The sequence below is a fragment of the Heteronotia binoei genome, chromosome 12, assembly GCF_032191835.1.
Source record: "Heteronotia binoei isolate CCM8104 ecotype False Entrance Well chromosome 12, APGP_CSIRO_Hbin_v1, whole genome shotgun sequence".
Classification (NCBI taxonomy): Eukaryota; Metazoa; Chordata; class Lepidosauria; order Squamata; family Gekkonidae; genus Heteronotia; species Heteronotia binoei.
In genome coordinates, this window is record NC_083234.1 from 51,142,954 (window position 1) to 51,156,853 (window position 13,900).

The window sequence follows — 13,900 nt, forward strand, 5'->3', positions numbered from 1 at the left end:
TCTTCATCATCTTAAGGAAGCTGAACTTGCAATTAACCTGCAAACAGGAGAACATCAACTAGGTCAGGTCATCATGGGATCTGTGTTTCTCCTACCATTTGCAGACAGCAGAGGGCACCAAGCCATCTTGTATACTCCCAAGTGAGTGGACATACAGGGTGACCTGTGTGTGGTGATATAGATGTGTCATTCTTGTCCACACACTATTTGCCGGGGGCCAGAGGAGTGGGGTGGCCAATGGCCAAGTATCTACCAGTTTTTAAAATGGATTATGATTACAGTACTCTGCATGTTATATGTGTCCTTTAACGAAGAATATGCGTGCAGAGCTAGCTTCAAACATTTTAGCACTTGAGGCTGAAATTCCAAATGGACACAGACACACAATAATTAATGTAAGGCACTGACTGCTGGCAGGTTCTGCTGAAATCAAGGGAAGTAGGGACTGTATTTTAAATGAATGGAGTTCGTGCATGCTCTTGCTCTACAGTTCTGGTTCATTTTCACTGGAATTTGTGCAGACTTCCCAATGAATTCTACCAATAAAGAAACAGATCCAGGGCCATCGAGGGAACAAAGCGGAGACAATTCTAGGGAATCAATGGAACTGAGCAAGCCCCATGCGTCTTACTCTGCTGCCTTGCATGGCATCCAAGATCTTGCCTGGGAATGGGACCACCCCTGCCTGTGCACTGCCCAGAAATAGGAATCAGTGGTTGGGAAAAGCTCTTATTCCTTCTTCAGTTCCATTTATTTCCCACCTTTCTGTTAAAAAAAAGAATGTCCAAAGTGTCTTAACAGACATGCTGTGTTACAAAAAAGTGAGTGGTGCCAAGTTAAGGGGCAATTTAGCCCACATGCTGTGAACTCAGAGGTGTGTGTCATAAGAATGCAAACTGTATCAGGCCTAGAAAGAGGGGAGACTTTGGTCATTCTTTCACCCCCTAAACTGAGCATGGGAGAGGGTAGCGGTTTCCATGGTGAATAGTCCCCTGGATGCAAGAATGCCTCATTCAGAGCCAGAATACCAGACTTGGATCAGAGAGACCCAAGTTCAAATTCCATACTCAGACATGGAAACTCACCTGATTACCTTGGCCCAGATGCTCTCAGCCTAGCCTACCTACTCAGGGTTGTTGTTAGGAGGAGAAAATGAAGTAGGGAAGAACAATGTTGTAAGCTGCTTTGGATCCTGATTGGGGAGAAAAGTGAGGTAGAAACATCTGAATTTTTAAAAATCTGACAATCCAAATACAATGTGGAGCTACAGCTCAGCACATGGAAAGGGGTGGGACTGTGCCCATCAGCATGAGGCACATTGGGGGGGTCGGATTTCACTCCCTGTCCACCCTCCCTCACCGACTAAAGTCTCCCCAGAGTGACACCAGAGTCCTCCCTGTGGCTGGATGCCACTGATTCCTGCCCTGATTTGCCCTCATCCTGATTGAAGGTGGTAGTGTGCATTGACTGTGTGCAGGCAGGCTTGTGCAAGGTTTTCTTTCCTTGGGGACATTCCTTCTAGGTGATCAGGAGGGAATGAGGCTGACTATCAGAAAACTGTCTGACAGGGGGGGTGGGGTGCATCTGTTCAGAGATTTCGCCTCCCTCCCTCTGCACCACCCTTGCCATTAGCTGGGCAGCCAGAGAGGAAAAGGGAGCTGTTGGCTGCGTCTGTAGCTGCTGCAAATTATCGGTTTCCTCCTGCTTCATTTAACTGCTGCTGCTGCTCATCCCAGCCGTGGGTTGTGGAGGGAGGGAGGGACTGTCGGTCGCGGTGGCAACAAGCAGCAGACAGGCTGAGATGCTAAGAGCAAGGATGGCGCCTCCTGGAAGGACAAACCTGCCTATAGCTGGGCCTGGTCTCCTCTGAAGGTAGGGCAGGCCTGTGGCAGGTAGACTGTCATTGTGCAAGGGCAGGGGGCCTTGGTTATTCCTTTTAAAAATATATGTGGCTAGGAGCAAAGGATGGGTTGTTTTGTGCCTGCAGGAATGCCTTGAGAGTGTAAGACTCTGGTTTGAGAGTAAGAAGTGCAGCAGCACAGGGCCTGTGCTTGCACATGATGACCATGGTGAGATTTTCTCCCCTAGCAAAATAAGCAATGGAGGAGAGAGCAGTTGGAACCAGAAAGCTGTCTGTGGCTGTTCATCATTTCAACATATCCTCTCCATGTGTATAGCAAGGTCAGGTACCCAAACTGCTTTCAACATCGGAAATGTGCCAAAGAAATGCCCATTTTTCTGGCTTCAGCCCCCGGCCCTCTTCTCCTGCTGTGCCTTTCAGTGGCCTGGACTGGGAGTCCCCTTAATCCAAGGTGACCTAAAGATCCAGATGAGTCCCCTTGAAGCTGAGTCTTTTGTGGACATACAGCAGCATCAGGGATCTGCAAACCCAAGCAGACTGTCTAGACAGATCTTGGCTCTGGAACTGGGGCCTTTGGCTCTTCATGCTAGGCGTGTTGAAGGCCCAGGATCTGTGCAGTGCACTCAAACGCAACTGATCCTCAGGCAGACAGGCTGTGAGCCCCAAGGAGTTCTATCGGTCCTTTGGATGGTGTGGAGGTCCTTCTTCAGAACCTGTAGCTTTCTTATTGATGATCCTTCTTTCGAGAAGCTACCTGCACAGTTCTCAAATCAGTCATGCCTGTACTACTCCTGTGACTGTCTGGTTTCAATTGGGCTTTCCAGTGTGCTGTACCCCATAGGGCAAATCTGTCTCCTGCCCACTCTGATAACCTTAATGATGCCCAACACCTGCTACTTCAAGCAGCAGCTATGTCCTTTGCCTGAAAGGACATTTTTAAATCCAAATTTAATTGTAACTCAAAACATGCAAACTGTTAACTGCACCTAAACGGTCTTGCTTCTTATTGATCTGCACATGTGAAAACAGAAAGGGAGTCCATCATGGTTTCTGAATATCCATTAAGGTCATGCAGGAACTGTTAATAATAATATAATAATAACTTTATATTTCTATCCCGCCCTCCCTGCCAAGGCAGGCTCAGGGCGGCTCTTTCCTGTGCTTTATAATGCATGTGCACAACCTGCACAGTTCTCAAACTACCTGCACAACTTTCCTGTGCTTTATAATGCATGTGTGACTCCAGGCATGGGAAAAGATGATAAGCTTGTATCCTAAAGAAATGTTTTTGGTTTTACAGAACACAGGTCTTGCAAAAATCTCAGCTTTGGCATAGCAGCTCAAATTCAGCAAATGCCACATTTGCAGAGGAGGCTAATCAGGTTGAGATCTTATTTTCCCTTATACTTGGAAATGAAGTTTTTGTGAATTTTCCTTTGCCTGCTACTTACCCAAACGGGTTGATATTCACCTTAACTACAGGAAAGCCTGGATGAATGAGGATGTGAGGTGGCTGGGCTGCCCTTTCCCAAAACAAGAAGATGAGGGGGGCAGAATTTGAACCTTAGTGGCTTTAGGAGTTTGATTTGGTATAAAAAGAGTGCTTTAGAGCACGTGCAGTATTCTTCACCAGTGAATAAGTGCAGTACAGCTAGCCAGTGTTTTGTCTTTGTTGCGTTACAGCTGGTTGTGGGGCTGTTTTTATTTCATGACCTTTCTATCAGTCTTAGGTGCCTCTACAGAAGTACCTTGTGTTATAAATGTCCTAAGTGAACAACTGCCCAGGTCAGAAGACATTATTCCCCAGTATTCTTGCTTGTGCTCTGGCTTTAGAAATTAAGTGAGTATTGCTGGAAGGTGTGCTGGGGTCTTAATTATTATGGAAGATCATTGGGGAGTAATGAAGACAGATTTGTATTTATGGTAAATTTTAAAATCTGGAGATGAAAAAAGGCCTTACTTTGGTATTGGGAAACCTTTTCTGCAGAGCCCTACACATCCCTGGAAGCTGCGTTGTCGTCTTTCTGAGGGCATCTGAGCATGTGCACGCAGGCTTTCGCCTCCTCCTGGTTAACCACACCCTGCCTCATACCGATGCAATTTGGGGAGGCTTCCTTCCAGCGCCGGCACCTTTCTTTTCCGAAACAAAGCAGTCCTGGGCAGGCCACAGCCCGGGCTCGGCCAGCTTGCGATGGCGGGGGGTGGGGGTGGGCTATGCACACGTGGTGTCTCCCGGCCATCTCGCGGGTGCCGCGAGACAGGTGTTTGGGCCCGATCCTCCTCCGCGCCGACAGTGGGGGGCTGCCTGGCTCCCCCCGGGCTGCTGCTGCCGCCGCCGCTCCCCGGGCCTTGCTCCCAGCCGGGCGCGCCCCAATCCTGCTTCGTCACGAGCGGCGCGGCTCGCTCCTCAGGCTCCCCCAGGGCCAGCGCCAGCCCAGCCGCGCGGGAGGGGGCGGGCAGAGGGAGGTGGCGGCGCGGGAGAGGCGCCTGTGGTCTCGCGCGCGCTCGGGGCGGCCGCCTTTGCCGTCGATGCTCGGCGCTGGCCGTCTCCGGCTGCAGCCCCTAGGCCCGGCCGGCCCTACTCCTGCGCCCGAGGGAGGGACTCCTCGCCCTTGCTTGCGACCGCTGCAGCAGGCCCGGCTTGGTAAGTGGCGACGGCTCGACTGGGCGTGGAAGCGAAGCCGCAGCGCCGCGCTTTGGGGAGGAGGTGGTGGCGGGCCGTGCGGCCTTAGGCGAGCTGGTGGTGCAGAGGCAGGGGGAGCTGCTGCCCCGGCTGGATGGCCCCCTCTCTTAGCACTCGCGGGGAGGGGGGGCAGGAGGAGAAGCGGACAGCCCTCGCCTTTGGGTCCCTGAGCGCTGTTCCTCTGGCACCGCCACCGCCTCTCTTCTGCCTTCGCTTCTGGCCATTCCCTCGTCCCGTCCCGTTTGTAGGGGACCGCTGGCTGGCAGAGGGACGGGCCAAGGAGCATGACCGCCGGGGCCCTGCCCTGCCCTGCTCCAGGGGTTGTTATCCCGAGGCTGGGGGCCCTGCCCAAGTTTGCTTTGGGCGCCACAGGTCGGACCGGCCGGGGAAGGAGCCAGCAGGTCACCTCCGGGCTTCGGCTTGTGGGGTCTGACGTTAAGAAGGCATTCAGCAGACGAGGCTCTCCCCGGGCCCAGGCTTCGGGGGGCGGCGTTTCGCCTGCACATTTTCCTCCCGGCCTTTCGCGGGTAGAGACAGAAGAGCCCGGCGAGAAAGAGCGTCGGCAGCCAAGCTTTGAAAGGAGTCTGCCGGTGGTTCCGAGGGGGTGTCCAGCGCCGGGCTGTCCCAAACTCCAGGTCGCCTCTTCGCCGCCTCCAGAAAAGGCGGTGCTTGGCGGAGGTGTGTGCGGTCGCCGGTGGCCAGAGGAGCCTGCTGACGCGATTGGGATGCGGGGGAGCAATGCCAGCGTGCTCGCCGGAGCCTTTGCGGCTCTTCCCAGCCAAAATCTCAGAGGCCCGTCGGGTTTGGAAGCGCGGCTCAGCTTCCTTCGAAGACCTTCAGCAGGTGCCTGGGCGTGGCGTCGGCCCTTCTCCCAGCGCCCCAGCCCGCGCGTCTTGCCGTCTTCCTGGGGGACTTGGGAAAGGAGCCGCAAGTGGCTCAGGCGCCGGAGCTGGGTTGCGCGCTGACGCCTCCTGGTCAGGCGCGCCGCTCTCGGAGCCTGGAGAGGCGCGCTTGGCTGCCGGGCGGCCCCTGCCCTGCCCTTCTCTGGCGCGGCTGGGGTTCTTTCTGAGCTGCCCGGCAGAAGGCCGGACGGAGCTCGCCAAGCCGGCACAGAGGTCTTTGCGCCGCTGAAACTCTGGCTCCGGGGGCCGCTGGGAGCGGGCTTGCTCCTCCGGCTGTTTTCTGGGTTGCGCCATTCAGACCCAGAAGGGGGAGGGGGCATGTTTCGCCGACTCCGAGCCCTGCTGCCCGCGAAGAGTTGAGTCTGAATGTCGGCAGGAAAAGGAGCAACGGGAGAGGACGGCATAAAGGCGCCGCTAAACTTCTCTCTCCCCCAAGTGCCCTTCCCACCTTCTTCCAAGAAGGAGCTCCCAACATTTCCACTTGACCCGCGGAAGGAAGGGGCAATTTCAGGGTGTGCCTGGGAGGGTCTGGCTAAAGCCTTCCTCCACCCTTGTTTTGCCTCTGATACCCCCTCCCCCAAACCTTCCCAGGCCAGCTGGTTTTTGTTTTTTCTTTAAAAAGGGAAAGTTTGCAGACCAGGGGGTACCCTTCACACCTGTCATTTCTCTGTCATTAAATGATCTCCATACAATTCACCAGACACTCTGTACAGATTTGAGCTGTGGGCTCCACCACCTGCAGCTCCCTGCACCTGAGATGCACCCTGGCCTGCATGTATTCTCTGAAAGCAGAGGTACCTGGCCTGATCCACCAAGCAGCTTTTTTGGGCTGTTAAGGTTGGGTTGGTCCCCCGTCAAGCCTTAAGTGGCTCTTGCAAGTCTCCAGGGAAGCACACACATCCTCTGCTCTCAAAGCAAATTATTATTATATCCCCTGTATGGAATGTTGATTGGGTGCGTATAAAGGGGGGAAAGGCACTCTGTGTGCCTTCCAGCTGTGGATTCAGGTTCATAAAGGCACTTGCCATAATAAATGTGGTCATCTTGAAAGCTCCACCAGATTCTTTGGATTTGTAAGCACAGCGGCCCTCTGCACAGTTAGCAATCTGGGGGGTGGAAAGATACAAAGTGAGGAAAGATGAACAAATACAGGTTTGCAAATAAAATATGCTCATCAGAGGCTGGAAATCTGATCCCTCTGGAGCATCCCTGTGGAGTGCTCTACTGAGGTGTGTCTACTGTGAGAGGAGCTGGTTTCATAATTCATGGTAGCTGGGGAAACTTGGGGCTCTTCTGTGGGGTTCTGGGCCCCTTTTGGTGCCTTTCCTGCGGTTCCTTCTGGCTCCTCTTAGTGAGCCCTTAGGAAGAGACAAACACAGTGTCTGTGACAGGAAAGCAGCTTTTGGGAAGCATCCACTTCCTGCAGCTGAGAGGAAAACCTTTATAATGTGTAAGGACCAGTTACCTTGGCATGGGAGACAAGGAACAGGATATATTCACAGTGGAGGAATAAGGCCAGCAGTCGCCCATGCAGCCCAGTATAGCCCATCCTGACTGCCTTTAGTGGGATCATGGTTCAGTGGCAGAGCATCTGCTTTCCACACAGAAGTTCTCCTGTTCAATCCTCACCATCTCCAGTGAAAAGCGTCAGATACCAGATAACATGCCAGCTGCTGAGACCTTGGAGAGCCACTGCTAGGCATAGTAGGGGTGATACTAATCATGACAGAATAGGGCTCTGACCCAGTATGTGGCAGCTTCATGTGTTCCTGTGTTTTTCTTAGACCCCCTGCCCAAGCCAGCAGTTATCCAGGCAAATATGATGTGACTGCTGAGCTCTGCCCCTTCTGTTATCCATAACCCTCCTGGGTCTCTGTTTCAAAGCCCAAAAAATTTCTAGCAGAGGTGGCAATGGTTGTGGTATACAGTTTGGTTGGGGTACTCAAGAAAAATGGGTTGGCAAGAGGGAGGGCAGGTGCAGGTAGCAGGAAAACAGAACTACGGTTGTGTTTCAATATGCGGCACATGAGTTGAGACACATTGGCTGCACATTGTGAGCAAATTCTTGCTAATTAAGAAGAAACATTTAGTTAAAAGGATTTAATACCAACAAGTGATATGCAGAACTGTTTTCTCGCCAGCTTCCCATCATGAGAAGCTCTTTTTCTCAAATTCAGAACATGTGGCACATGGCCATTTGTGATGTAGTATCCTCAAGTCTAGACTACTTGTTGCCTTGTAGATGTGGGACTGTCCTTGAAAACTTTTTGAATGCTTCAGTTGTTTTGGTCCGCCTGCTGGGTGGAGGCTGTTACCCCAACATACCAGCATCTTCATTGTTTTCCAGTCACACTTCAGGATGCCTGTTTTAACTTACACAGTTGAGGGGGCTAAGGAGTTTCAGACTATGAACACTGGACTCCCCTCTTCACCCTGTTGCATTATCCACAGTCTCCCAAGAGGAAATTATTCTATCCCATCCGTGATGCATGTGGGAAATGCAAGGAGAAGCAACATAAGATCTTGTATCAGGCTTTTGATGTCCATTGCTAAGAAAGAGGAATCCAAACCGGGATTTTGTTTGGTTTTAGATCTGGAAGGTTATTTTATTCTCTTGAGTTTATTCTTGTGGCTTTGTGAGCAGAATGGCGTGCCTCAAGACCTCAGGACGGAAGGATATATTAATGTGACTTAATGGTAGCATGCAGTATGTGACAAGGGGAGCAGGTAGTGACCAATGCAGCTTCATTTTTAATCAAATCCATGTGTTTCCTTCAGTCTACATGTGTTTGTAAAAGAGGCATCATTCTCCATTATATCCAGCAATCCGATCTCCATCCCAAGTATATAAAGGCATAATTTCCTTTTGCACTCTAATTCTCAAGTTTATGGTGAAGGATAGACCAAGGAATGGCTTTCAGCAGTGATGGTTAAATGGAACCTTCATAGCCAAAACCAGACCACTTCTGAGTGCCAGATGGAAATGAGGAAAGCTACTGGCTTCTCAGAGGCAGAATGTTGGGTAATGAGCCCCCACAGACAATGAGCCCCTATATAGTTGTCCAGAATATTAGACAAGATGCACTAAGCCTTCATCCCAGAAGACAGTTCTGATCTGTCTTGCAACAAGAGTACTGTGGTGCACTTCCTGTACATGTAAAACATCCAATTCACATTGTGCTTGTTTTGGAGTATAGAGAACATGGAGCTGCCACAGAATCACTGGACTGGCAGACTGGCAGTGAGAACTTTTGAAATATCCAAGAAAGGTGCCTCATGCTGTGTGTGTGAAAGAGGGGGGGGGGATGCAATAAAAAAGTAGGCAAGATATTTAATATGCTGAAGAAACCTACAGTTACCATTAAAATACTTCCTGGGAGTTATGCCTTGTGTCCTGAGCATCAGGAGAGTCTAGCATACTCGCCATGGAAGAGCTGGAGAAAAAAACAACAGAAAAGTTGGCAAATCTTTGCATACTAAATGCCCCCATGCAAATTTGCTAATGCTCAACTAAGAGCACACTGCTGGTCTAGAAAAAATCCCTGTATTGAGCCAAGAGCCACAAGAGAGGTGATAATAGCTGCTTTGCTCAGTGGTTCCACTCTTGGGCTGAAGTTAACCAGTGGCAGGGGATGAGGTTGTGTACATGCATAAGGGCGCCTTAACTCTTGTCTGCACAAAAGGGACAATGCCCAGCTCCCTGCAGATTAGGGGCATTAGGGATGCATTTAGGCTAATAAGTGTTTAAGTGGGCCAATGGAATAGCACAAGCGACCAGGCCTGTAAAGATTAGGGGAAAGGAGTCTGCAGCAGGCATCTATGTGAATGTGTTGTGAGATGCATCGGAGGAGAGGTGGCTAGTAATGTGGTTTAGCCCAGAATGAAACTACTTAAGTGCTCTGATCTGTATTTGGGGCACCTCTTTGCCATTGCCTTGCCACAAAGGCATTTAGGAAATGTCATCCTGCTCTCAGCTCTTCCATGTTCCGGACATTCAGATCCAGAGTTTTGGGACAACAGCACTGAAAGTAGCTTGCCAGGAAGCTGGCAGGGAAGGTTGAAAGGTCTGTTTTTTCCCACCCTGCATGCTTCACTAATGCAGCCTGGACAGACACAGACGAGCGCACACATGCTGGGTGCCAAGATGGGACAGGGAAGCCAGCAGCCTGCTGATAACATTGTGCCAAAAGGATTCTTGAGAATGTATTGGAGGGGGGGTGGGTAGTGTTGTCTGCTGGAGGATCTGAACTGCTTTTATGTGTGCGAGGACTTAGTAGTTTCTTCCAGGTTTGCCTCCTATTTGTTAAAGGTAAATCTGGTTCCATTCTGTACGGAAAAAAAGCCAAATTCTTTGCCATAAGAATGCAAGGCAATGATTCACATTATGCCAAATAGCTGTCATGGTTGTGCTTATTATCATAAGCTTCTGCTCTTCTGTGCTCCAGATGCTCATATGTAGAGTATCCAGTGGCCCAAGCCTCCCTTCTCTGCCTTACTCAGGTCTTCCTCTCCTGCCCTCCCCCACAGACAGAATGGTGGACCCTGGGAATCTTTGCCAGTTGCCTCATCTGCCAGTGTTAAAAAGGTAAAGGTAGTTCCCTATGCAAGCACCAGTCGTTTTCGACTCTGGGGTGATGTTGCTTTCACGTTTGCACTGCAGACTTTTTACGGGGTGCTTTACCACTGCCTTCCCCAGTCATCTACATTCCCCCCCCCCCCAGCAAGCTGGGTACTCATTTTACCAACCTCAGAAGGATGGAAGGCTGAGTCAACCTTGAGCCGGCTACCTGAACCAGCTTCCTCTGGGATCGAACTCAGGTCGTGAGCAGAGGGCTCCAACTGCAGTACTGCAGCTTTACCACTCTGTGCCACGGGGCTCTTAACTTGGGACAAATTCGAATTTGTGATAGGAGAGAGAGCTTGCCACTAAGATTTGAGGATGGCATTTTTATAGAAGCACTGGTAAAAGTCTTAGAAATGGAAGGATTTGGAGCCTCACCAGGTTCTTTGGAAGGTATGAAGTATTCCAAGCAGAGAAGAGGCGTATGTGTCTTGGCATGACTGAAGGTCACCTGGGTGCTCTCTGGGAGAGGAGGCAGGTTGATCAGGCTGTGAGCTATGGACAGTTTCCATGGCTCTGCACAGGCAGATGGCTCCACATCCCTATTTTAAGCCTTGTAGAATCCTTGTACTCTTAATAGCCTTTTTGTTGTACTGGCTGTTTTCCTTGTGGTTCCAATTGGAGGAGCATGTTGGCAATTCAAGGAGGAAGAGAGGCTGCTGGGATCATCTCATGGCTTCTGTACCCCTTTCCCCATGCAACCCAGGTGTGCTGAACCTGGCAGGTCAGGCATCCCTTTAGTTTTGCAGCCCCCATTCTGCCAGCCAGGGACAATATCTCCCCACACATACCTCATCTGACATGCACAGTGAGCAGGCTAATCCCATTTTAATCTGGGATTACACATCACGTGGCCCTCCTCCCTGTCAAATCCAAACTGCAGATCGGTTTCTTCTCCAGAGCCAAACCAAACCAAGGGACTGCTCTGAGTTTGCCGGCTGAGAGACAGAGAATCTGCCCAGTGCGGTGGACTGTGGTGGTGATTGCTAGTTTGCTGGCCAGTGGTATTTGGTATCCATACTGGAAATGTGGAAGATCCAAAGGGTGCCCCCCACCCAGTAAGGGAACACGGGCCCAATCCATGGGGACGTTCTTCCGCAGTAGTCCTACCTACTGAATGGTGTTTTAAGTGACCTTGAGCAAGAGTGTCTGCGTGGTTTAGCGCCCCATGAGATAGCTCTGCGGCCTTTAATTTCATCCGGGCCCCTCTGGGACTAGGCCTTCCCCCGCCGGCAGCAAGTAGGGTTTGAACAATCCCACGGGTCCCTCCTGCTTTTAGGTCAAGGAGCGACCGCCTCCTTCTTGCGGGGGTCGGGGAAGGAGAGCCACAAGAAGCCGCGGAGAAGCCCCCTGTTTTACACGCGGTAGCTGGTGGCAGGAGCCCCCTTGCCTGCTGCTGTTGGGCTTAAGAGAAGGAGCGGCGGTTTCTTTCTGCGTCGCCTCTCCCCCCCCCCCCCCCGGCCAATTCCGCGGAAAGTTCCCGAGCAAGCGCCAGCCTCGGCCGCAGAGGCCCGGGTTGCAGTCGGGCGCTTCTGGCAGGTCGGGAACTGGACGGATTAGCCCCGCCCAGCGCTCCCAGAGCAGATGGTGGGGCGAGAAAGGGAGGGAAAGTGGCGAGTCTTGCACTGCTTGCAGCTGGATTAACCTTAGTCTACCCCTGCCCCGGCCCGCCGGGTGCTGCAGCCGCAACGTGACCCGGCAAGGCGAACGCGGCCCAGCAGTCTTCTTCTCCGGCCTGCCCAGGGGCTTCACGCAAACTTACTTCGCTCCCCACCCCCCCAAACACACACTTTTGCTACCACGTGGGCAATGTTGGCTTTATGCACAGACTAAATAAAATACAGTTTAGGAGCTCAGATGATAAAGGAGTACTGCTCAGTACATGAGAATTACTACTAAACTGCTCTTCCCCCTTCTTCTAGGGTAATTTAGCGGGCTTTTAAAAACTGAAATAGTTCAGGGTCACTACAGCCTGTCTTAATCCGACCCTGGTCTGAGTCTGCTGTAGGGAAATCCACTTTAAACCTAGAAAATGGGCAGCACTGGAAAAGCCTTGAGAGTCGTTTCCTCCCAGATGCATGGGGAGGTGACTGCTGCAGCCAGTCTGGGACTCGCTTTGACTCCTGTAGATTTGACTTATCATTATGATTGGCGGCCCTTGCAATGTCCAATTCTGGGAAGGAAGGTGGTCCAGAGCCATCGTGGTGGTGGAGCCAGTGAGTTGAGCCTGGTACAAAAGCAGACTATTAATCTCAGATGTAAAGTTTAAAAGAAAGCCATGTGGCAGGCCCATAACCACAAGGGGCATTTGGAGGCAAGCCCCCCCCCCCCACCGGTGAGCACTGCACCCACAGAAAAAAATTTAAAAGTTAAAAAAAATCAAAATGTAAATAAAATTAAAATGCAAGGTGTGCAGGGGGTTTCCAAAATGACCCCAGGCACAGTCAACGAAGCTTCAGTTTCATTCTCTTTTTTTCTGGGCAGGAAATAAATAGGTTTTTTAAAATGCAAAATAAAATAAAATAAAATTGCAAATGCAAAAGAGAGAGTGTTGGAGATCCCCCACCCCCACTCATGTAGATGAGGAAGCCAGGAGGGCTGCAGGCAGGGAAGTCATTCTGTTGGCAGTTTACATCCTTCCCCCCCTCCCCACTTCCCTGCCCCACTGGAATTCCCAACACCCCACACAGACTTTTCTGTCTACACCACTGGTGGGGGCAGTAGGAGACTGGCCAGGCCTTTTGTTTTTCTGGCAGCTGCCCCCAAAGCCGAAATAAAGAGTACCCTACGCGAAAGATGAGCCCTGCTCTCCAGTGCCCCAGCCCCATACTCCGCCTGCCCTTCAGAAACAAGCTACTTGGCATGGAGTCAGCTTGGCACTGCCAAGAGGTGGCTAGCAGGGGTACTCTGTGTTGGTTGCTTGGTCCACCTTTCTAAAGGGTGTAATTAGGCCAGACTGACATGAGGGGGGGAGTGATTTGCTCTCTAAGGAGCCTGGTTGCATTCTTCCTCCTCTCTATGGCTGTTTCTATGCCATTAGCTGCCACATTAAGATATCATTGTCTCTAATGGAATTAGAGGGAGGACTGGGAGAGGGGGGGAGGTAGTTTCTTGAGCTTGCTTCTTGCAAAACCATGAAAACTCTGTGTATTTGAGCCATGAGCCACAGAGACACCTGAGTTTCTGTGATGCAAGTCCATGTCTCCCTCCCCCACGTTATGGTTAGTTTAAAACAATCGCCCTCTTTTGAATCCATGTTAGATTTGTTTTTAATTTAGTCCCTTCTGCCTTTGTGTGGTCTGTTTACTACTGAGATGCTGTCTCTGTTTTTAATTAGTATTGCTATTTGTCTTTATTAAGGATGTGAGGCAAGTTTCTCTCTTCAGCAAGTATGTTTTATTTATTTCCCATATATCCTGCCTGTCTTCTTCCATTGTGGAAGTCAAGGTGGCATATGCTGGGGAGGTGTTTCCAGGGGGTCTCCCATCCAGGCACCAAGCAGATCCAAACCAGTTTAGCTTCAACAAGGAGGCTGCTGCATCATGTACCTGCCTGTTTTAAACTATGTCATTTGCGGACTTGCACGAAATTGATGCTTTTCATGTTAGAAGTGCATAGATGGAACGCTTCCACCAGCCTTTCTGGCATGACCCCTTATTCAAGCCCTGAATGTGAGGAGGTGCTACAGGACATGTGCAGCACCTTTTCACCCAGACCATAGCATCATAGCATGGTTGTACTTGCCATCATCATGCAATGAATACCATGGCACTGGTATGATACATGGAAATAAATACCACATGCAAGCAATAGTGGGCTTGGACTCTCTGCCA

General features: G+C 50.9%; 1 protein-coding gene across 2 annotated transcripts in view; it reads left to right on the forward strand.

Moving 5' to 3' along the window:
- The first annotated feature begins 1,623 nt into the window (after positions 1-1,623).
- The window catches only part of DMTN (dematin actin binding protein), a 45,430-nt gene continuing 33,153 nt past the window's right edge, over positions 1,624-13,900 (forward strand). For both annotated transcript variants that reach the window (XM_060251210.1, XM_060251208.1), the window contains exon 1: positions 1,624-1,872. The gene's annotated coding sequence lies outside the window, so the exon portion shown is untranslated. The remainder of the gene's footprint in view (positions 1,873-13,900) is intronic.